Source organism: Microcebus murinus, chromosome 22 (assembly GCF_040939455.1).
Source record: "Microcebus murinus isolate Inina chromosome 22, M.murinus_Inina_mat1.0, whole genome shotgun sequence".
Taxonomy (NCBI): Eukaryota; Metazoa; Chordata; class Mammalia; order Primates; family Cheirogaleidae; genus Microcebus; species Microcebus murinus.
The window spans coordinates 20910337-20932861 of NC_134125.1; the positions used below are offsets into that span (position 1 = coordinate 20910337).

A 22525-nucleotide genomic window follows, 5' to 3' on the forward strand; every position below is an offset into this window, starting at 1 on the left:
TGTCTTTTCATTTTCTTTAAGAGGTCTTTTGATAAAAATAAGTTCTTAATTTTAATATAGTTTAATCTTTTCCTTTAATATCCTTTGGATATTCTTAAGAAATCCTTCTTTACCTGCGGTCATTAATAGTATTCTCCTACATTTTATTTAAAAATTTTACAGTTTTTCTTTTTACATTTAGGTTTTTAACCACTTGGAGTTTATTTTTAATTGTGGTATGAGGTAGAACAGACTCTGTTAGCATTTTAAAATTCAAATATAATATACATACAGAAAAACATATGTATCATAATGATATAGCTCAGTAAATATTCACAAACAGACTGAACACTAGGGCTGGAATGAGGGTGAGGCAAGCAAGGTACCTAGGGAGCACATTTTAAAGAGGATCTCAGGTGCCAAGAGTGAGAGCCTCCTTAAATTTGGCTCCCATGGTATCTTGCTTATCTTACCCTTGTCCCAGCCTTACTGAATAAAAATGGAAATCAGCAGTCAGATCAAGAAACAGAATACTACCAACCTCCCAGAAACCCAATCTTACTTTGCAGTCACCATTCTACTCAACAATAAAATTGCTATCTAAACTTCTATTAGCAGAAATTAGCTTCTTTGTTTTACAGAGGTGGAATCATAGAGTATGAACTATTTTCTCAGTCAACATTAGGCTATGAAATTTATCATATTTTTTACATGTTGTTATGGACTATTCTCACAATTTATTTATCCATTCTACTGTTGATGTGCATTTGGATAATTCCTAATTTTTGACCAGTATGAATAATTCTGCTCTGAACATTTTGGAATGTGTTTTAGTGATATATGTACACATTTCTGGTGAGAATAGAATTACTGGGAGTATAATTTCTGGATCAAATGGAAGGTGTATATTTAGCTTTAATAAATACTGCAAAATAGTTTCCAAAGTATTTGTGCCAATTTACACTCCCATTGGCAATGTATGAGAGTTGTGGTTGCTTTACATCCTCACCAACCCTTGGCATTTTCCATCCTGGTGGGTGTGCAGTGGTATGTCATTGTGGTTTTTTTTTTTTTTTTTTTTTTTTTTTGAGACAGAGTCTCACTTTGTTGTCCAGGCTAGAGTGAGTGCCGTGGCGTCAGCCTAGCTCACAGCAACCTCAAACTCCTGGGCTTGAGTGATCCTTCTGCCTCAGCCTCCCGAGTAGCTGGGACTACAGGCATGCGCCACCATGCCCGGCTAATTTTTTTATATATATATCAGTTGGCCAATTAATTTCTTTCTATTTATAGTAGAGACCGGGTCTCGCTCTTGCTCAGGCTGGTTTTGAACTCCTGACCTTGAGCAATCCGCCCGCCTCGGCCTCCCAAGAGCTAGGATTACAGGCGTGAGCCACAGCGCCCGGCCTGTCATTGTGGTTTTAATTTGCGTTTCCCCCATAACTAATGCACAGGAGCACCTTTTCATTTGTTTATTAGCCATCTTGAATATCTTCTTTGTGAGGTTAACTCTTGGAATTGTGTGCCATTTTTTTTCTCTTGGGTTGTCTTTCATTCTTATTGATTTGTAGGAGTTCTGCATATATATTCTGCATATAAATACTTTGTCAGATATATGTATTGTGATATCTTCTTCAACTTTAAGTTGAAGTATAGGTTGCCTTTTTACTCTCTTAATGAGATGTTTTATGAACAAAGATCTTAATTTTAATATATTCCAATATGTCAGTCTTTTCAGCTATATTCAATAGTTTGGGGTACTGCTTAAGACATTTTTATCTACTTCAAACTTACAGAGATGTACTGTTTTTTTTTTCTCTAAAAAGAGGAAATAACTAGAGAAACAGAAGAGATTTTTTTAAATTATAAAACCTACATTGAATTACTTCATACCAAAAAATATGAATACCTCGTCTTTCTCTCTACCTTCAGGTATTTGTATATTTTGATAGGAAGTTATTCATATAATTTTCTTATAATTTTAAAAATCTGTTTCTGTAGTTCTTTCCCTCTTTTCATATCTGTGCTATTTGTGTCCCTTTTTTTATTATATTTGCCAAAAATTAGTATTTTTTATCAGTCTTTTCAAGAAGTCATCTTTTAGTTGTGAAGTGAAGAAGTCATCTTCACTTCTATTGCTTTTTTGGTTTGTTTTCTATTTCATTTATGTTTTCTTTTATCTTTGCCTTTTTCTACTCCCCTGGTTGGGTTTTGTCTCTCTGACTCCAAATTGATCTTTCTATCAATATATAGACATGTATATCCTACAGGTAACTCAAATTCAACATCTTCAAATTAAAATTTCAACTTCTAACTAAACATGCTCTTCCTCCTCCCAGATTCCTTATCTTGGTATTGCACCATCACCTTTCTAAGCAACATGACCAGGAATGTGTTCAACTCATATTTTCTCCTCATTTCCCACATCCTTTGGGTTACTGTTTCTGTTTTTGTACCTTTGACATATGTCTGAAGTCTGGCACTATTGCCACCGTGCTGATTGAGGCTGTCATCATTGATTTCTTGGTGAAAGACTGCTGAGTCTCCTAAATGAGTTCTCCTGATATCATCATTGCTCCCATGTCCTTCCAGAGTGCGAGAGTGAGGGTACTAAAACTATGATTATTACTTTCAAACATTTCAAGTTAATTTATTTTGTGTAATTTCAAAGGACAGAATAAGAATCAGTAGTTAAAAATTATAATGGGGTGCAGAGGTTGATTTGGGCTCAATAGAAGGAATAATTTTCTCTTAAAAATTTTAAAGCAATATTATAATAACATTAAAGTAATTTACAGCCTGAGCAAGAGTAAGACCCTGTCTCTACCAAATAGAAAAAATTAACCAGGTGTGATGGCGTGTGCCTGTAGTCTAGCTACCCAGGAGGCTGAGGCAGGAGGATCCCTTGAGACCAGGAGCTTCAGGTTGCAGTGAAGTATGATGATGCCCCTGCACTCTACCTGGGGCAACAGAGTGCGACCTTGTCTCAAAAAAAAAAAGAAAATTTAAAAAGTAATGCAAATCTTCCAGGTGTCTTACCATCCTATTAATACTGTTTTTATTTTTACATGTCCCATCCTCTTCAGTATTTTTCTGTAGATATACACATTTGTATATGATTTTAATCATGGTATACATGTAATTTTATTTAACTTTTATGCTTAACAATATTAATTTTGTAATTATGTACTATCTTAATCTTCATATTTTTTAATTTTAGTGACTTTGTTTCATTTAGGTTCTCTGCTATTTCTCTACTTTTAAACATTTAGTTTAAAAGTAGAGAATTTGCTATTTTAAATAGTGTCATAATAAATACATGTGAAATCATTTTTTTCTTACTTTCTATGGATATAGTTTCAGGAGGGAAATTTACAGAGCTTAAAAATTTACAGAGCTTAAAAATTTATATAGCTCTTGAATGAGTATGACCAAGTCATTTTTCAGAAGCTGCTTGTTTTTCCACCTCCTCAGGGTAGATTTTCTCACAATGACAACTACTTAATAAATCTGGTTGCCTTGTGAAGTAGTGAACTCCTATCACCAGCTGTGCTCATGTAAAAATATATACTTATATTCAAGATAGGGTATAGATGATTGTCTCTAGGGTGTTGCAAAAGAAAATAATGATTTAGGGGAAAGATTGAACTAGATTGACCTCTGATATCTCTTTCATGCTAAGATTCTCTGGGATATTTTTTGAATTCCTATTAAGAGAATAATGGCCTACTAAGCACTATGAGGACAACAAAGATGTTTGAGATATAGCTTGTGCCCTTGAAAACTGTGGCTGAAGAGATAGCACCTACATAATATCATGAGATATTACTCATACTCATATAGAGTGAGTAAATGATAGAAATAATATTAGATCATTAAATATGAAATGTTCAATTTTGAACCAAAAGTTTAGTTTATTATGTCACAAACAAGAAGCAGTACAACTAATCTAAGTATGTGCCTAAACTCTCAACACAGTTTTGCTATCTTTACAGTAGCTTGTTTATGCTAGTAGCTAAGAAGCCTGGAAAATGAGTGGCGATGAAATCGCGAAAGGTGTTTTCCACAGCTTATTGAGAATTGAATGTTTTTCCTTGCATGAAGTCATCCAAAGCCTAGAAGAAGTGGTAGTCAGTTGGTGCAAGGTCTGGTGAATATGGTGGATGATGGTTTCCAAATCCAGTCTATGTAGTTTGAGCAGTGTTGTTTGTGCAACATGTGGTTGAGTGTCTTGCAAGAGGATTGTCCTGTCTGTATTAACCAATCTCGCTGCTTAATCTCAAGCATCCTCATCATTTCGTCCAGTTGGTTGCAGTAAAAATCTCCTATAATTGATTGACTAGGTTTCATGAAGCTGTACTGGATACTACCAGTGCTGGACCATCAAAACATTGGTTTTTTTTTATGAATATTCGGTTTTGGACTGTGTTTCGGCACTTCATATTTATCCAACCATTGTGCCAAACACTTGCAATTGTCAAAAGAATCCATTTTTCATCACATATAACAATATTCTGCAGAAATAGTTTGCTTTTATGTCGTGTCAGCTAAGAAAGACAAGCTTCCAGATGATTTCTCTGCTGATGCATGTTTAATTCATGTGGAACTCACCTATCCAGCTTCTTTGCCTTGCCGATTTGTTTCAAATGGTCCAATATTGTTGGAATAGTAACATCAAACCTTGCTGCTAATTTGTGTGTAGGTTGACATGGATTCACTTCCACTACAGCTTTCAGCTTATCATTATCCACCTTAGTCTCAGGTCGCCCGCATGGCTCATTTTCAAGATTAAAATCACCAGAACGGAACTTGCAAGCCATCGATGTACTGTGTATTCATTAGCCACATCCTTCCCAAACACTTCGTTGATATATCAAGCTGTCTGCACAGCATTGGTTCCACAATGCTGTGTTCCACGGAACTCATATTTGAAAATAATATGAATTTTTTTTACTTATCTATGGTTTCACAAAAATTGCTCTAAAATATTTTTAAAAGATAAACACAAGCTAACTGTGCATTTGAAAGAATGAGGATGCACCTTCACAATCAGAATAAAACAAGAAGTGTCAAAGTGAAATGTCAGAAATATCAACTGTCAAACTTAGTACTTAAGGAAATTGGATGTTTCATACTTGATAACTAATATTAACTAATAGTTTTGAGCACTGTTCTCAGGGCTTTACATGTATTATCACTTTTAATCTTCTCAGATATTTTATGAGGTAGATACTATTGTTATCTTGCTTTTACAAGTAAGGAAACTGAGACAGAGAAATTAGCCTAAGACTTCATACATAGTGAATAAGTAGCAGAGCCAGAATTCAAACCAAGGCAGTTGGACTCCAAAGTCTATTCTCTTAGGATACCAAAATAAGGATAAACTGGCACCGTGTGGGAAGGTTTCACTGAGTTGGTGATTTTTATGGATGAATCATATTTTGATTGGCAGAGATTAAGGCAGAGGATATTCTAGGCAAGTTGGAAAGTATAATGGTAGCATCTAAAATTCTGTCTTTGTGATTTAAAATTCTAATACTGAGCTTTCCATACTTTTCCTGTATCCTACATGGCTTTGTTAAAACTTCTTTATTTTTGGTATCCTCTAAATCAGAGATTTTTAAAAACATTTTTAAATGTTTTAAAATGTTATTTTTTATTAAAATAGAAAGTTTTATCAATCAAATAGCTTATACTGCCTTTCCACTAATGATCCATAGTAAAGAAGGGATTTAACACAATCTTCTTATGAGACTGTTGTAAAATTGAAAATATAAAGATTTTAATATAATTATCTTTTTCAGGTTATTGCTTATCTCAGTTGCAGAAAGACAAATACAATAAAATTTCTACCAATAGTTGAAATTATCCAATAATTGTATTATTCACTTTCTGGTGTGATCTTTAAGATACAAGAAATAATGTGAAAGTAAGATGTAATTTGATGAAGAATTCAGGATTGATAAAAGCATACACACTTGAAATTTAAAAATGTTTAAATTATAAGAACTCTGAAAACCTAACTCCACTTGAAAAACAGAACACGGAATGCAAATAAGAAACAAGGACAACATAGGATTCTATAAAACTATCTGAAAGACCCTATAGTAAATGTGGCCTTATCATTTTATCTGTCCCCTGTAACACTTTGAAGACAGATCTTCATTCCTAATAGGGGTGTTTTGGGCCTAAGGTCTACCTAGTAAGGTCACACAAATACAATGGCACATCACAGAACTGTGGGAAGTTGGCCTGTTTTCCCTGTGATAGTTGACTGGACAGCAGTAGTCAAATATACTGAAGGCAACTTTCCCTAGAGAACGACCCTTAGACAGTCTTTTTCAAAGAACTGACCAATATGGTGAAAATTAGCACATGTTCTGGAATTGGATGTAGAATCTTACTTAAATTTATGCTAAATTTAAATGCTGAGGGAAAAGTAGTTCTCTAGTAGAGATAGTTAACAGTCTCCTTAAAAGACTCTAGTAATTGCTGACACAGATATTCTTTTTTTTTTCAATTTAAAATTCTTTTTAAAAAGAAAAAGCAAATGTTCTTAAAAGGCATAACCACTACCTACCTAGAATCTGAGGAGAACACCAATAACACAAATTATAAATAAGTTAAAACAGTTTATTCACAGAGACAGTTAAAAAGGTTCAGTTCCAGGGGACAAAATGTCACAAAGTCCTTGCTTATAAATTCCTAGCTGAATTTGCCTTGGGAATAATCTGCTCCCTCAGCATGATGGGCATTGCCAAGTGACTACACTGGGGATGCTAATTTTCAACTTTGAATGTCTCTTCTAGAGAAAGGCAGGCTTATGTTTCATCTTTAACAACCTTGAAGCATAACAACGTTTAACCTGTGTGTTGCATATCCCTCCTGATTTCTATGAATTTATGGAAAGATCTGACTCTAAAGGCTAAAAGCAAGCCTACATCAGTAATTATGTAAGTCAGAGGGTGGCAGTCATGACTACTGACTCAAAATAAACATCATAGGCTACACCCCAGTGGGGAACTCTAGGGCAATGGATCTCTGTAACCAGTGCTACTAATTCAAGTCCCAAGTTTTCCTGCTCCAGCAGGTTGACCTTCAAGGGTTGCATCAGGCCTCAAAAATAGGGAGGGCCAGTCTCAAGTTGTTTGTTACCTGGGAGGGAAGTTGTGCCATATTACCCAAATGGTAAAGGTTGGATAGTCTTTTGCTGTTCTTTATGTAGCTGCTGAGCCCTATTTTTTAGCACCTCAGCTTTGGCCTCATCCTTGTTGACACCATCCCCCAGCTTGTACATACGGCTGGCATTGGCGCAGGCCCAGACATGGCCCAGGTTACAGGCTTTCAATGTGTATTTACATGCCAGGCCCATGTCTTTGGGAAAGCCAGGGGCACCCTGCAGGAATATGGCACTGAGGTTGAAGCAGCTGGAGGCATAGCCACCATCACAGGCCTTTGTATAGTACTCCCTGGCCTTCCCCATGTCGGGTGTACCATCGTCATTGACCCATTCATCATGTGCCAGGAGACCAACATTATGACATGATTCTAGAAACTTCTTTCTGGGCTTTTCACATGCCATCAAAAAGCAGTTGTAGGCAGCTTTCAGGTCCTGGGTCAGTCCTCCTTTTATTTCTTCAAATGTTTTTCTGCTTCAATCTCTCTTGCTTCTTTCCCATAGTCCTACTCAGGAAGCTGAGATGGGAGGATCACTTGATCTTAGGAGTTCAAGGTTACGGTGAGCTATGATTATGCCACTGTGCTCCAGCATGGGTACTAGAGTGAGACTCTGTCTCTTTTCCAGCACATAATAGGCCCCTAGTTTGTAGCAGCTATCACTGTGCTTGTGCTCTTCACAGTTGAACTTCAACACCTTGGCAACCTCATCAAAATTCTTCTGGATTCCTTCCAAATAGTCTACTAGCTGATAGCAACCGTCGGGTCCTTCTTGAGGTAGCACTGGTAGTTGCACTCCACCTCCAAGTTCTCCAGAAAAGGATTTACCTCCTCCTCATCCTGGAAATCAACTGAGCTGGCCATGGCTCTGCTCGCAGGGGCCCTGACGCAGATATTCTTATAAGGACTTGTACCTCCATGTTAGAAAGATTTGCTAGATACTCTGTATAGACTTTTTTCCTAGGACTTTCCTTAGTAACTAGGAATCTTGATCCAGGATTATATATGTTCTCATCTGTAACACATTAATTCACTGGAGCATAGATAATTCATAAAAATTATTTTTTGAGGATGAGCTAAAGACAGAGAATATTGCGTTCTTATAAGAGCCACAAGCTTTTCTAAAGTTTATTCAATAGTTTATCATTTTATTTAGTTACAATGAATCATTTGCTTTTTAAGCATATTCCAAACATATACCCTATATTCCAATTTGCATTTTGCCTAGATTTCTCCATCTTATTTCTACTTAAAAATAATGATTTGAGGTAGCTTTTTCCTTTTTGATGAATTCCACAAAAGAATCCATAAATTATAACAATATATAATTTACCTGGATACGTTTTTTTCCCTCCTGAACCCCATTTATCACCCTTTTGTGCTAACACATTTAATTAAAGTGCAAATGATTTGTTTTAAGAAATTAGAATATAAAGGATATTGGTGCCAAAGTAAATGGCTGAATTTAAGTGTGGACTAGAAAAATCTTCTCTGAATTCCTTAGAATTGCTTTGTATTCCAGCTAGTAGATTTAAAACAAGAGCCTTTTCATTCAGAGAATATTTTCTTCTACTAAACTCTGAACTGAAGTTTTGCATTTTTTTGAGGTATAGTCTGATGATTTTCATAGCATCACATCTCATGAAGCATATATGCCTTCTTTGATACAGTGTAGTGTTAGCAAGAAGATGTCAAATTCTTGAAAGTGGGGTTGATTATTGAAAAAACATTAGAGGAGAAAGGATCAAGATGGCGGACGAGAAACACCACCAGAAAGAGTGTCTCTGCAGAAAAGACAGATTCTAGCAGAAATTAGAAAAAAGAAGCAAGAAGGCGAGCATACAGCAGACGAGGGCCGGAAGGCGGGGTACCTGAGACCCCGGGAGACTCCACGGGAGGAGGCTGCGGAGAAGAACTGAAAGCTGAGACCGCCGGAGCAGCCCAGAGACCAGTGGGAAGGGTAGGTGGATAAATCACCTTTCCCCTCCCCTGCATTTGGGACTGCTGGTGGGCTCCCCAGCAGGTGGAGAGACCTGCGGACACCAGCCCAGAGACAGCCGATGCCAGCTAGTGGTGAGCCTGTAGCGGATGCGGCACCAGACTCCCAAATCCCTCAGGGCATCTCCGTGTGCACAGACCTGAGCCGGGGCCACGCGGCAGGCGCCATATTGCCTCCTTCTCCCCTCCGCCGACCCTACCTGCAGCTGCCCAGAGAGACAATACAGCCACCAGCCGGAGGCACCTCCAGAGAACAGGACCTTCCCTTTTGGGACCCTACAGCTGACTAAGGGGAACTCAGACTGTGAGCTCCCTACCCGCCAGCCCTCCCAGGTGCTGCTGGCACGGTGTTCCCAGGAGAATGGTGCCGACTCAGAGGCTGAGAGACACAGACACAGCTTGGGCTCCCTGTGGGTGAATTGGGACCAGAACTCCTCTCCCTGGTGGGGATACAGTTTGAACTCTGGGACCCAGAGGTTGGACCTGCAGACCAGATCCCGTGCACCGAGGTCTAGCATTGCCCGGGGCACAGAAGGGATATTTGTGAACAGCCTGCTGAGGTGTGTGTGCCTCCAGGGGCAGATCAGCGTCCTAGAGGGCAACCCTCCCACCAAAGGGAAGCCGTGTGTGCCCAGCCCAGGCAGCGTTTCTGCATAGGGAACCTCCCCGCCGGCATCACAATCCGGGGAGGCCTGGTGGTGTGTGGTCTGGCCTGCTGGCAGAGGCCCAGGAGTAGCTGCAGAGTTGGGGAGGGTGGAAAGAAGCGAGGCCTGCTCTAGACTGTGGGTCTCAGACAGCCCCACCCCCACATGCAGACTTTCTGGCTGAGCGGGACCATTCCAGCCCCGCCCTGACAGCTTTTCCTGGAAGCAGAGAACAGAACTTTGACCCCTGCTAATGGCATTGGTGGTGCCTGAGGGCAGGCTTACCCAACCCAGCTCCGCCCAGAACAAGAGCTGATAACAGGACACAAAAACAACAGCATACCCTGTTCCTCCAAGCAAACGCCACCTACTGACAGGGACGGCATCCTGCACAGCCTTTTCACGGCACCCACTGACTCATTATACAGGGAGTGGTGAAATCTCACCCATAGACACCACCTAATGGCTCAGAAACTAAACAAGGCGTGTGAATACCCAAACAAAAACCTAAAGGAAAGAAACAACAACTGATCGACATGGGAAGAAATCAGCGAAGGAACTCAGGAAATATGAAGAACCAAACAGAAAACACACCCCCAAAGAGGAGCACCAGCCCCCTAGAAATGGACACCAACCCAAATCAGGCAACCAAAATGACAGAAGAGGAATTTTGTATGTGGATCATAAGAACACTCACCGACCTGCAACAACAACTCAATAACCAACACAAAGAAACCACAGAAAGCCTCCAGGACCTAGAACAAAAGTTCACTAAAGAAATAGACACAATGAAGAAAAGTTTAACCGAACTCCTGGAAATGAAGAATCAATTCAGGGAACTACAAAATACAGTGGAAAGTCTCAAGAACAGGGTAGATCAAACAGAAGAAAGAATCTCAGAGATTGAAGATAACACCCTCCAACTAAATAAAACCATCACAGAGATAGAGCAGAGAAACAAGAGAAAAGAGCAAAGCCTACAAGAGATGTGGGATTATGTGAAGAAACCTAATGTGAGAGTCATAGGGTTACCAGAAGGGGAAGAGGACAACACCCAAGGGTTGGACAAGCTATTTGAAGATATAATAGAGGAAAATTTCCCAGGCCTTGCTCAAAATCTTGATATACAAGTTCAAGAAGCTCAGAGGACCCCTGGGAGATTCAATGCAAACAGGAAGACGTCACGACATGCAGTCATCAGACTGACCAAAATATCAACTAAAGAGGCCCTTCTAAGATCTGTAAGACGAAAGAAGCAAGTGACATACAAGGGAAAGCCAATTCGAATAACACCAGCCTTCTCTAATGAGACTGTACAAGCAAGGAGAGACTGGGGCCCCATTCTCACTCTTCTGAAACAAAACAATGCCCACCCTAGAATCTTATTTCCTGCAAAACTAAGCTTCATATATGAAGGAGAAATAAAGACATTCTCAGACAAGCAAAGTCTCAGAGAATTCACCAAGACAAGACCAGCCCTACAAGAAGTACTCAAAACAGTGTTACGCATGGAACACCATAATAAAAACTCACGAATATAAAAACAACCAAAACTCAAAGATTAAAGGCCAGATAATACGATGGCTCAAGAGAGAAATCAAAGCAACAACATCCAACCCAACAGAATGAACAGTAATCTACCTTACCTATCAGTTCTCTCAGTAAATGTGAATGGCTTAAACTCTCCACTCCAGAGACATAGGCTGGCTGAATGGATAAGAAAATACAGGCCAAGTATATGCTGTCTTCAGGAAACACATCTAACCTGCAAGGATGCATATAGACTAAAAGTAAAAGGGTAGAGATCAGTATTCCAGGCAAGTGGAAGCCAAAAGAAGGCTGGCGTGGCAGTTCTAATTTCAGATGATTTAGTTTTTAAACCAACAAAAGTAGTGAAAGACAAAGAGGGTCATTATATAATGGTGAAGGGCACACTTCAACAAGAAGAGATAACAATTTTAAATATATATGCACCCAACTTAGGTGCACCCAGTTTCATAAAGCAAACCTTGCTGGATCTAAGCAAATGGATTAATAGCAACTCCATAATCACCAGAGATTTCAATACCCCACTGACGGCACAAGACAGATCCTCCAAACAGAAAATTAATAAAGAAATAATGGACTTAAACAAAACCTTGGAACAACTGGGTCTGACTGAGATCTACAGGACATTCTACCCAAAATCCACTGAATATACGTTCTTCTCATCAGCTCACAGGACGTTCTCTAAGATTGACCATATCCTAGGACACAAAGTAAATCTCAAGAAATTTAAAAAAATAGAAATCATACCATGTACCTTCTCAGATCACAGTGGAATAAAAGTAGAAATCAACCCTAACAGAAACTCACATTTCTACACAAAAACGTGGAAATTAAACAACCTCCTATTAAATGATTACTTCATAAATGAAGAAATCAAGATGGAAATAAAAAAATTCTATACTCCTACACTGCTGGTGGGACTGCAAATTAGTTCAACCTCTGTGGAAAGCAATATGGAGATACCTTAAAGCGATACAAATGAATCTACCATTTGATCCAGCAATCCCATTGCTTGGCATCTACCCAAAAGATCCAATGACACTCTACAAAAAAGGCACCTGCACTTGAATGTTTATAGCAGCACAATTCATAATTACAAGGCTGTGGAAACAGCCCAAGTGTCCATCAATCCAAGAATGGATTAATAAAATGTGGTATATGTATACCATGGAGTACTATTCAGCTCAAAGAAACAATGGTGATATAGCACATCTTATATTTTCCTGGTTAGAGCTGGAACCCATACTATTAAGTGAAGTTTCCCAAGAATGGAAAAACAAGCACCACATATACTCACCAGCAAATTGGTATTAACTGAACAGCACCTAAGTGGTCACATAGGTACTACAGTAATAGGGTATTGGGCAGGGGGGAGGGGGGCTGGTATATACATATATAATGAGTGAGATGTGCACCATCTGGGGGATGGTCATGCTGGAGACTCAGACTTATGGGGAGAGGGGGGGGGAATGGGCATTTATTGAAACCTTAAAATCTGTACCTCCATAATATGCTGAAATAAAAAAAAAAGAAGAAAAAAAATATTAGAGGAGGCACATTATCTACAGAAAATATTCAGCCTTGAAAACCACACATCATTCTTTCTTCATCATGGAACTGTAATCCTTTTATTATATTTCTTTTTGTCAAATAGGAAGTCTTTTTCAATTTATTTTCTGTTTTTGCATACAGAAAATAATGGTTATTCTCTGTTAACCATGCAAAGAGGAATGAAAGTTAGTTGACTTTCCTATCAGTCTTGTAAGTCATTTCTTTTTTTGTATGACTCATTATATAACATATCAGAGAATTATTTCCTTCCTATTGTAAGTGGGATGAGCCACACTGATGATCTGTATATATTTTATTTACATAAAAAAAGAGTATTGATACATTTTATAGCAGGAGAAAAGTCAAGTATAGTGAGTAATCTAGGGATAGAAACACTTTGGATGTTACTGTTATTAAATTCTAGCATTAAAATAAATGTTTTGTTTAAGAGAAAGAGTAAGACTGAGAATGTTCTGTTTGGTTAAAAAAAGAAGGATGCCTGTAATAATATAATACAATGTTATCACTACATTAAAACCAGTGAAATATTAGGTTCTATTAAAACTCAGATTTTTTTCAACATGACTTTATTGAGATTTAATCAATTGCATATTAGAAAAAAATATAATGATAATGTTACTCAATTACCTAGAACTATATTCATTTGGCTGATTTTTCTATTTCTGTTATATGTGCTTCTAGTTTTCCATTTGAAGCTAAATTGTCTATTGGTACACAGATGAAATTATACTTATAACAAATCTAGGCATCATAGGGAGAGTAATTCTTTTAGTATCTATATTAGGACCTCAAAATTGAGAGCTAAGACTTTAGAAGACCAGCCTTTTGGACAGTGGTAATGCAAAGCTAGAATGACAGTTGGCCCTCCATATCCGAGGGTTCTAAAATCTAGGCTTCACTGAACTGTGGATTGAAACTATTTTTTTTTTAAATGGTTGTGTCTGTACTGAACGTGTACAGACTTTTTTCCTTGTCATTATTCCCTAAATAATACAGTATAATAGCTATTTATATAGCATTACATTGTATTAGGTAATGTAGAGATGATTTAAAGTATATAGCTAACACCATGAAAGACAAGGAAAAAATAGAGTATATGGGATAATGTACATGGATTATTGCCAGTAGTATGCCATTTTATATAGGGGAGTTGAGCATCTGTGGATTTTGGTGTCTGTGAGGTTGGGGGTGAGTGTGTCCTGGAATCAATCCCCCAGGGATACCAAGGGACCACTTCAGATGTATGTTTTTCTGCACGATGGAGGGCTCTTCCTGCTTTGTTAACCAAATTCAGAACAACAAGCGTTATAGCTTAGGGCACTATTTTGACATTTAAACAAGGATAGATGAAGTTCATTGTGAAGAAAGTTTATAGAATTATAAGAATAATATTCTAAGGTATTCTAATCAATGATAAGTGATCAGCATTTATTTAGTCAACAAACTTATATTGAAACCTACCATGCTTGAGTCACCATATGAAGACAGTGTACACAAAGAGAAATAGGCCAAATCCCTGATTCAAGATTGATTAGGAGAAGTGAAGCATAAACAAATAGCAGCTGTTATATGAATAATAATAATAGCCACCATTTATTAAGTGCCCACAAAGGGCTTTTATATACATGTGACCTCAATCAATCCCAGCAACAACTTTGCATAACATTTTAGAGCTGGAGAAACAAAAGTTTCAAAGACATTAAGTAGCATGTTCAAGGTTGCCTGACTAGAAAGCATCAGAATCAGTATTTGAACCTAGTCTCTCTGGCTCCAAAGCTCATACTAATCCATTAAAACATACATTCACGCATGTAGGAGAGAATGTGAGAAATCTCACAAGAGAGGTAAAAACCTGTAGTAGAATGATCAAATTCCACTTTCAGTCATGAAAAAATAATATACCAGAGTTGCCCTCCTGTTGTAAACAACTAGTAAGCTAGGCAAAATATATGAAGCAACTGTTTTCAGGCAGACATTGGACAACAGGCAATGCGGGAATGTGATCCATGATAGAAGAAAAATGAGATGAGCCTTAAAATTGCCCTTTCTGCCAGGAGGCACCTTCCAGACCACTGGTACAGGGAGGGAGAACCCAAGTATATACAGCATGGCAGTCTTGCTGGATTGAGGAAAGAGATTGGTATTTGGGGAGGCTGAGGCAGTTGAGGACAGAGTATGGGGGAAAGAGCTATGCAAAGAAAGAGTTCCAGAAATTAGCATCAAGGCTTACTGATGTCTTTGGTTTAATGTTCAGCTTTCCAGATGTAGGTTGAAACTTCACGAAGCTGGACAAAGAAAACTGAAACTGTAAGCTAAAAATTCTCAGAGCTCTCACAGGATGGGTAGATGTTCACATAATGACCAGTCAGAGGGAGAGACCTTGTTGGACACCTGGAACATTCAGTAGAGACTCCAGAAAGGTTCCACCTTAGCAGTGGAACAGCTTATATAACAGATATAATTCACATACCATAGAATTCACTCATTTAGAAGGTACAATTCAATCATTTTTAGTATATTCACAGAGTTTTTCACCACCTCAAAAACAAACAATCAAAAAAGCCCATACTCTTCAGCTTTTACCACTCTATCTTCTCATTCCCCTCCCCCCCCCAGTCCTAAACAATTATTGATTTCTGTCTCTGGTAGATTTGCCTATTATGGACATTTCATATAAATGAAGTCATGTAATATGCTGTCTTCAAGGTTCATCCATGTGATAGCATATATCAGTACTTCATCCCTTTTGTGGCTGAATAATGGTCCATTTTACAGATCATTCATCAATGATGGGCATTTGGGTTGTTTTCGCCTTTTGGCTATAATGAATAGTGCTGTTATAAACATGTGTGTGCAAATTCTTTTTGAAAATCTGTTTTCAATTTTCTTGAGTATATAACTAGGAGTGCAATTACTCTGTTTGATTATCTGAAGAACTCTAAAACTGTCTTCCAAAATGGTTACACGACTTTACATTCTCCCAACATCAGTATATAAGAGTTACAATTTCTTTACATCCTTAACAACACTTGGTATTTTCTCACTTTTTGATTCTAGCCATCCTAGTAGGTGTGAAGTAAATGACATCTCACTGTGGTTTTCACTTGCATTTCTCTGATGACTAACAATGTCAAGTGTCTTTTCATGTACTTCTTGTTCATTTATATACTTTCCTTGGAGAAATGTTTATTCAGATGCTTTGCCCATTTTTAAATTGGGTTATTTGTCCTTTTATTACTGAGGCATAAGAGTTTTAAAAATATTTTTGGTATGATTATCAGATATATGATCTACAAATATTTTCTCCCATTTATTTAGATTTTTCTTTAATTTCTTACAGCAATTTTTATAGTTTTTAGAGTATAAGTTTTGTACTTATTTTGTTAAATTTATTCCTAAATATTTTATTCTTTTGTTACTATTGTGAGAATTTTTAAAATTTCATTTTCATTTTTATTGCAAGTATATAGAAATGAAATTGAATTTTATATATTGATTTTGTATTCTGTAACCTTACTGAGATTGTTAATTTGATGTTTCAATTTGGAGGGTAGTATTGGATGAAGTTAACATTTAAATCAGTGAACTTTAAGTAAAGCAGATTATTTTGAGTAAAGTAAAACCAAGAATCCATAATGTGGGTAGGCCTCATCCTATCAGTTGAAGGCTTGAAAAGAACAAAAAGTCTGGCCTCCCTGAGCAAGAGGCTATTCTCCAGCAGACTGACTTCAGATTTCATCTGCAACATTGACTCTCCTGGGCTCTTCAGCCTGCCCTCCTTCAGAATGGAACTGCAATATTGATTTTCTTGGGTTTTGTGAATTGGCTCACAACTGCAGATTTTGGACTTGCCAGCCTCCATAACTGCATGAGCCAATTCTTCATAATAAATCTCTTTCTTATATATGGTCATCCTACTAGTTCTGTTTTTCTGGAGAGCCCTGATGGATAGATTTGGTGAACTTTTTTATGAGTTCTAATAGTTTTTTAGAGGATTCCTTAGGATTTTCTATGTACAAGAGCATGTCACCTGCAAATAGACATAGTTTCAATTCTTCCTTTCCAATGTGGTTGCCTTTTATTTCCTTTCCTGTCTAATTGCCATGACTAGAACCTCCATTACAATGCTGCATAGAAGTGATGAGAGTGGACATCCTTGTCTTGTTCCTGATCTTAGGGGAGAAGCATTTAATCTTTCACAATTAGGTATGATATTAGCAATGGTTTTTTTTGTTGTTGTTTTTGTTTTGAGACACAGTCTCGCTTTGTTGCTCAGGCTAGAGTGAGTGCCGTGGCTTCAGCCTAGCTCACAGCAACCTCAAACTCCTGGGCTCAAGCAATCCTTCTGCCTCAGCCTCCCAAGTAGCTGGGACTACAGGCATGCGCCACCATGCCCGGCTAATCTTTTCTATATATATTAGTTGGCCAATTAATTTCTTTCTATTTATAGTAGAGACGGGGTCTCGCTCTTGCTCAGGCTGGTTTCGAACTCCTGACCTCGAGCAATCTGCCCGCCTCGGCCTCCCAGAGTGCTAGGATTACAGGCGTGAGCCACCGCACCCGGCCAGCAATACGTTTTTTTGAGATGCCCTTTATCAAAGTAAAGAAGTTCCCTTCTCTTCCTAGCTTGCTGAGTGCTTTTTTAATCATGGAAGGGTGTTGGGTTTTGTCAAATGCTTTTTCTGTGCCCTTTGAAATGATCACATGATTTTTGCTTTTTATTCTTTTGATATAATGTTTTATATTAACTTATTTTCAGATATTAAACCAAGCTTGCATTCTTGGGATAAATTTGACTTGTTCATTGTGTGTATATATTTTTTATATTACTGAATTTGTTTTGCTAGTATTTTGTTGGGGATTTTTGTGTCCAATACATAAGAGATATTGATCTATAGTGTCTTTTTCTTTTTTAAAAGTTTTTGATTATTATGGGTACATAGTAGTTTATATGTTTATAAGGTACATGTGATGTTTTGATACAGGCATGCAATGTGAATTAATCAAATCAGGATAAATAAGGTGTCCAACACCTCCAGTGTTAGATATCATTTCTTTATGTTAGGAACATTCCAATTCCACTGTTTTAATTATTTTAAAGTATACCCTAACATTATTAATATAGTCATTTTGTTGTGCTATCAAATACTGTTTATTCTATCTAACTATATATTTAGCACTCATTAACCATCCCTATTTTATCCTCACCTCCCTGCTTATCCTTCAAAGCTTCTGGTAAACATCATTCTACTTTGTCTCCATGAGACCAATTGTTTTTAATATTTAGCTCCCACATATAAGTGAGAAAATGCAAGGTTTGTCTTTATGTGCTTGGCTTATTTCACTTGACATAATAATGTACTCCAGTTCCATCCATGTTGTTGCAAATGGCAGGATTTGATTATTTGTCATGTCTATATAGTATTCTACTGTTTATGTACCACAATTTCTTTATCCATTCATCTGCTGATGGAACTTAGGTTGATTCCAAATCTTGGCTATTGTGAATAGTGCTGCAATAAAATGGGTGTACAGATATCTTTCCAATATCCTAAATTCTCTTCTTTTGGATATATACCCAGCAGTGGGATTGCTGGATCATATAGTAGTTCTATTTTCAGTTTTTTGAAGAGCCTCCATACTGTTCTTCATAGGAGTTGCACTAATTTACATTCCCACCAACAGTGTACGAGGGTTCCCCTTTCTCTACATCCTCACTAGCATTCGTTATTGCCTGTCGTTTTTGGAAAAGCCATTTAAACCGTGGTGAGATAATATCTCATTGTAGTTTTGATTGGTATTTCTGTGATGACTAATGATGTTGAGCAATTTATCATATACTTATTCACCATTTGTATGTTTTCCTTTGAGAAATGGCTATTCAGATCCTTTGCCCATTTTTAAATCAGATTATTTGGTTTTTTTCTTATCAAGTTGTTGGAGCACCATATATATTCTAACTATTAGTCCCTTGTCAGACAGATAGTTAGCAAATATTGTCTCCCATTCTGTGGGTTGTTGATTATTTCCCTTGCTGTTTAGAAGCTTTTTAGCTTGATGTGATCCCATTTTTCTAATTTTGCTTTGGTTGCCTGTGTTTTAAGAGTATATTACTCAATATGTCTTTGCCCATACCATGCTTCCCCAATGTGTTCCTTTCATAGTTTCATAGTTTCAGGTCTTAGATTTAAGTCTTTAATCCATTTTGATTTGGTTTTTATACATGGTGAGAGATAAGGGTCTAGTTTCATTCTTCTGCATATGGATATCCAATTCTCCTGGCACCATTTATTGAAGAGACTGTACATACCCCATTGTATGTTCTTGGCACCTTTGTCAAAGATAAGTTCACTATACATGTATGGTTTTATTTCTGGGTATTTTAGTCTGTTCCATTGGTTTGTATGTCTATTTTTATGCCAATACCATACTGCTTAGGTTACTATAGCTCTATAGTATTTAATGTATTGTTGAATTCAGTTTGCTAGTATTTTGTTGAGGATTTTGCATCAATATTTATCAGAGATATTGGCCTATAGTTTACTTTTTTTGTTGTATCTTTGTCTGGTTTTGGTAACAGGGTGACACAGATCTCATATAATGAGTTTGGGAGTATTCCCTCCTCCTCAATTTTTTGGAATCGTTTAAGTAGGATTAGTTTTATTTCTTCTTTTTTTTTTTTTTTTTTTTTTTTTTTTTTTAGGCCATATGCTACAGCAGAATATTTCTTCTTTTGAATGCTTGATAGAATTCAGCAGTGAAGCCATTAGGCCCTGGGCTTTTCCTTGATGGGAGACTTTTTCTTATTGCTTTGATCTCATTACTTGTTATTGGTTTATTCATGTTTTGGATTTCTTCCTGGTTCAATCTTGATAGGCTAGATGTGTCTAGGAATTTATCAATTTCCCCTAGTTTTCCAGTTTATTGGCATATAACGCTCATGGCAGTTTCTAATGATCCTTTGGATTTCTGCAGTATCAGTCGTACTGTCTCCTTTTTCATCTCTGATTTTATTTATTAATATTTGAGTCTTTTCTCTTTTTTTCTTAGTCTAGCTAAAGGTATGTCAATTTTGCTTATATTTTTAAGAAACCAACTCTTTGTTTTGTTGATTTTTTGTATTTTTTTCTGTTTCAATTTCATTTATTTCTGCTTTGATCTTTACTATTTCTTTTTTTCTACTAACTTTGGGTTTGGTTTCCTCTTGGTTTTCTAGTTCTTTGAGATGCAAATTAGGTTGTTTATTTGAAGCTTTTCTACTTTTTTGATGTAGGCACTGACTGCTATAAACATTCCTCTCATTACTACTTTTTCTGTATTCCATAGGTTTTGGTAACGTTGTGTTTTAATTTTCATTTGTTTGAAGGAAATTTTAAATTTTCTTCTGAATCTCTCCATTGACCATTAGTCATTCAGGAGCACATTGTTTAATTTAAATGTGTTTGTATATTTTCCAGTGTTTCTCTTGTTATTGATTTCTAGTTTTCTTCCACTGTGGCCAGAGAAAATACATGATATAATTTCAATTATTTTGAATTTCTTAAGACTTGTTTTGTGGGCTAATATATGGTCTACCTTTGGGAATGATCCATGAGCTGAGGGGAAGGATATGTATTCTGCTACTCTTGGATGAAACGTTCTGTAAATATCTGTTAGATCCTTTTGGTCTATAGTGCAGGTTAAGTCCAATGTTTCTTTGTTTTCTGTCTGGATGATCTGTCCAATGCTGAAAGTGGAGTGTTGAGATCTCCAACAATTATTGTATTTGGGATCTATCTCTCTCTTTAGTTCTGATAATGTTTGCTTTATATATCTGAGTATTCCAGTGTTGGGTGTGTATATATTTATAATTGTTATATCCTCTTGCTGAATTGACCCCTTTATCATTATATAATGATCTTCTTTATCTCTTTTTATAGTTTTGTCTTGAAACCTATTTTATCTGATGGAAGTATAGCTACTCCTGTTCTTTTTTGGTTTCCATTTGCATGGAATATCTTTTTCCATCCTTTTATTTTCAGTCTGTGTGTCTTTACAGGTGCAGTGTGTTTATTGGCTTTTGTTTTCTTTTTCTTTTCCCTTTGGACCTTTTCTTTATCCATGACCTCTGGGAGCTTGATTATTAAACACCTTAAGGTAGGTTTTTGTTTTGAGTTAAATCTGCTTGGTGTTCTAGGACCTTCTTGTACCTGAATATTGATATCTTTCTCTAGGTTTAGAAAGTTCCCTGTTATTATTTCTTTAAATAAACTTTCCACCCCAGTCTCTCTCTTTACAGCCAATAACACTTTGATTTGCCCCTTTGATGCTATTTTCTAGATCTTGTAGGCATGCTTCATTCTTTTTTCTTTCTCTCTTCTGACTGTATTTTCAAATAGCCTGTCTTCAATCTCACTAATTCTTTCTTCTGCTTGATCAGTTCTGCTGTTAACAGATTGTCATGCATTTTTCAATTTGTCAATTGAATTCTTTTCTTTTTTTTTTTTTTTTTGAGACAGAGTCTCACTCTGTCATCCCAACTAGAGTACAATTGCACCATTATAGCTCACTGCAACCTCAAACTCCTGGCTCAAGTGATCCTCTTGCCTCAGTCTCCCGAGTAGCTGGGACTACAAGCATGCACCACCATGCCTGGCTAATTTTTCTGTTTTTGGTGGAGATGGGGTCTTGCTCTTGCTTGGGCTGGTTTCAAACTCCTGAGGTCAAGCAATCCTCTTGCCTCAGCTTCCCAGAGTGCTAGGATTACAGGGATGAGCCACCGCCTGTCAATTGAATTCTTAAGCTCCAGAATTTCTGCTTAGTTTTTTATTATTATTATTATTATTTCAATCTCTTTGTTATATTTCTCTGATAAGCTTCTGAATTCCTTGTCTGTATTATCTTGAACTTCATTGAGCTTCTTCAGGAGAGCTATTTTGAATTCTTTTTTCAAAAGGTCACATATCTCAATGGCTCCAGGATTGGTCACTGATACCTTATTTAGTTTGTTTGGTGAGGTCATGTTTTCCTGGGTGTTCTTGATGCTTTTGGGTATTCATTGATGTCTGGGTATTAAAGAGTTAGGTATTTATTTCAATCTTTGCAGTCTGGACTTGGTTAAACCTGTCCTTCTTGAGAAAGCTTTCCAGATATTCAAAGGGAATTGAGTGTTGTGATCTAAGTCTTTGGTCACTGCAGCCATATCAGCACTGGGGGGGCCCTAAGCTCAGTAATGCTGTGACTCTTTGAGACTACTGGTGGTGCTGCCTTGGTAGACTTGGGAAAGATATGGGAGAATTCCCTAGATTCCCAGGCAATGTCTCTGTCTTCCCTCAGTCTCTGTGCTGGGCTGCTGGAGTTGGGGCAGGAGTGATGTGGGCACTCTCTTTGGCAACCAGCTCCAGTTCACACCTGAAGCCAACCTGGTCTCACTCAAAGCCCATGGTAACTGTTGCCTGGCTACCTCTGATGTTATTCAAAGCCTACCTCTTTATTTGGTAGGTGGTGAATCCTACCAGGACTGGGTCATTTCCTTCAGGGTGCAGGATGGGTCTAGAAATGCCTCCCAGGAACTGAGGCCTAGACTCAGGGGCTTCTAGAATCTGCTTGGTACTTTATTTTACTGTGGCTGA

At 37.4% G+C, this 22525-nt stretch overlaps 1 protein-coding gene and 1 pseudogene across 2 annotated transcripts in view; one reads left to right on the plus strand and one right to left on the minus strand.

The window, feature by feature from the left end:
- The window catches only part of HORMAD2 (HORMA domain containing 2), a 97430-nt gene that overhangs the window by 40174 nt on the left and 34731 nt on the right, over positions 1 to 22525 (plus strand). The window lies entirely within an intron of this gene.
- Positions 7154 to 8016, minus strand: LOC142863451 (cytochrome c oxidase assembly factor 7-like; annotated as a pseudogene).